Source organism: Neodiprion pinetum, chromosome 2 (assembly GCF_021155775.2).
Source record: "Neodiprion pinetum isolate iyNeoPine1 chromosome 2, iyNeoPine1.2, whole genome shotgun sequence".
Taxonomy (NCBI): Eukaryota; Metazoa; Arthropoda; class Insecta; order Hymenoptera; family Diprionidae; genus Neodiprion; species Neodiprion pinetum.
In genome coordinates this window covers 17,942,402-17,945,704 of record NC_060233.1, presented here as the reverse complement: position 1 = coordinate 17,945,704, position 3,303 = coordinate 17,942,402, and positions in this window count along the sequence as shown.

The window sequence follows — 3,303 nt, the reverse complement described above, 5'->3', positions numbered from 1 at the left end:
GAACCATGATATCGCAGTGAGAAACCTGGCTGACAAAGTGCTTGCTGAAAAGTCGTGGAATCGGGTTTTGGCTAAGGACGCTGGTGTGGGTGAAAAAGCCGTAACTTGGGGAGTCACCAATACCATGGCAACTAAATTTAAACTCAGAATGTAATTGGCGAGGAAGCTGTCGAAACTTGAAGTGGGTGCGGAGTTGCAGAAAAAGTCCATGACGGGTGGGACGACTAAACAGCGGAAGAGAATAATAAATCTTAAATCTACTATTGAGGCTGCAGAGGCCTCCATGCAACTGGGTCATGAAGCCGTCGAGTGGGCATTGGCAGGTGCTCATGCGACTGTGCGTGGGGCAGAGAATAATGTTCATGTGCCTCGTATTATACCTGCACCTGATAAAATTGGCGGCATCCTACCACTTGTCATTCCAATTCTGACTGATTCAAGTGCTATTGGGGCTCTAGCAGGTGATGCCGCGGGTACAGCTAAAACGGTCAATGAGGCTAACGCCAAGAAACATCAGTGAAGCGAGACTAAACGGCACATTGCAACAATGGTGGTGATTGCGCTACTGAAGGAAGTATACCTAAGTCCCTACTGCAGCAGCATGGGTATCTATTTTTACGACCATCAAAAAACTAAAAAAGCCACCACACCGAGCTCTCACTGACATTGATTTACGCAAATACGCTAATGATATAAAACTTTCACATTTTCGTAGCGTTTTTATGTGGAATGGTCTACCGAAATCAGGGCACAAGATGCAAGAATCTGCAATTATTAATCTTGATGATAAAAACGGTCTAGGGTCACATTGGATTGCATATACGTACAATGACGATCACGTTGTGCATTTTGATAGTTTCAACGATTTGCAACCACCTGAGGATTTGATGAAGTATCTCGGTGTGGTTAGCATAAAATACAATCATAAGAGGTAGCGGGAATATGATACCGTGATTTGCGGCCACGTGTGTCTCAAATTTCTCAGCGTGCAGCTATAAAAAGGAGAGTACTACATGAGCAAGGATTTGTCATGGCGAAATCGTTGACGCTGGCACTGCTGGGCATATCTTCCGTTCTGAAAGCACAATTTTTCTCTCTGAGTTGAGAACCGATGACTGTGCTTTTAGATGTGAAATCTCTCAAAAAATGAGGATTGTATTTGAGACGAAAGAGTCGGGCAGAATTTATAAAAGTGAGAAATCATGGCCAAAAATCATAAGTCCCCCAGCACCTCTGACAAAGCTTACATCTCCGTCGAAGCTGACACCTCTGACAGTTCGGTTTCTCCAGAACGTAGGTCTTCGATGACGTGGAAATTTCGGAAAATGAAAATTAGTATTCGCTGCATCCTATGCGTGTTGCCATAGAAGAAATGATAAAAATATAGAAGTTCGTGTCATTTCACGAATCGATTGCGCACGCTGAGATTCACGCTCGTCAACCATTTAAATCATCAACTTTCGGGAACAACGATGAAATTTGTATTTCCGTTCAAAATCGTAAGGAGCGCGTGCTACCGGAGAAAAGCTCCCTACCCATTCACGGAAAAGTGATGAAATACGATTATTCGATGGTGACTGCCACGAAATTGGTCAACATGGCTGCTTGCCATATGTTTGAGAAAAGACGTTACGAGTTAAATGGTATGGAACTTGATCGGAATAAAAATGTGGGCATCACCAGTGTTATGAAGGATCACTTATGCCTCACCCCCGACAGTCGATATCAACCTGACCGATGCTGCTGGAAATTTTGATTTGTTGTTATACTGCAGCATTTTCTACTGGGATTCGCAAAGGATTATTACCGAGTCGTCGTTTATGCCAAACATGAGTTGGCTCTCGTATGGATTAACACCGACTTACGTAAAAGTGGTTATTCAGACTAACTGTACCGAGAAGTTTAAGATTATCCTCAAACAAGTTCTGTCACCACTGCCCTACATCAAACTAGCCGATAAGTCGAAAATCCAGCTACTCATCTACATTACCAAGGACCCTGCCATATCTATGAGTTTTCGTTTTTTGGGAATCGAACGATCCTGCCGTCAACGACTCGACATGTGTCGGCAGTCAAGATGTTGACGCATCTAGAGAAGCTTAGATACATCGTGATGGAATTCCGAACTGCGAGGAAAAACGAAGCTTTGAAAAATGCTAGCGAATTTGATCACAGTAGAATGAGAGATGTAGCTCTTTCTCAACTCTCACAATCAGTGTTACCCCTATAGAAATTTGAATACAGATATTTCCAATTATCAATACGCCATTCTCGACGATATGTATGTCAAGTTTTGAACATCCTACTACAACAAGAAGCCCGAACTTTTGCTGTTGAAAAACGAATTTATAAACCATGCACCCCTCATCGTTATCGGTCGCTCAAAACAGAATGAATCGTTGAAACCCGGACTGGTGGATATTTGATTGGAATTTGAAGCGAGTGTGAAATTTCCTGAAAACGTTGCAGCCTATCGCATCATCTTGCACGATCATGTTGTCGAGTACAGTTTGATTAGTGGCACGGTGAAAAAATTAATGTAAGTCAATTTTGGAACAAGATGTTTAATCATTCATGCATGGATTGAGAAAATATATATAAGGTTATTTGTTTCATTTTGAATAAGACGATCCATTATTATTATTGTGTATCAGCTGAAAACTGAATGTAGTTGGTGATAAATAAAAATATCTATTCAAAACATTCAACTGTTATTTCTAAACATTATATTTTCCCCCCTACCACCACCCTGTAAAAGTAGCCAGTTTGCGGTGCACATCGGAAACGAAGTAGAGTCGATGAACATCGATAGAACATTAGATTAATCGATAAACAGGGCGCCACCTGTAAAAATCTATGGTAAAACTTCGTTGGTCACATGTCTATCCATCTGACGGAGAAAAACCCAATTTAACGCCTTGTCTGTAATATCGATCGGCAGTAGACGTAACTTCTCACGCCGCGTGGGCAACACCGACTGTCGGTAAGGTCGGGAGGTAACACACTCATGTGATGAACATTGGAAACAAAACAGGCCAGTCGGATAAAACAACGACTCACTGATAAAGGGGGGGTGCCACCAGTGATAATACTCCCATCGAGTAAAGTGACTGCCATCTAACAGTAAAAATTCAAAATGCTTGCACATCTGACAGCAAAAATTAAAAATGGCTGCTCATCTGGTAACACGAAATCTTGCTATTGAAGTCCCGGTAGGTAAAATCGACCGGAAATACAGGTAGCGCTATCTTTGGTAACACTCTTGTCGTTAAGACTTTCACGGGTAAGACTTACTCCTCACAG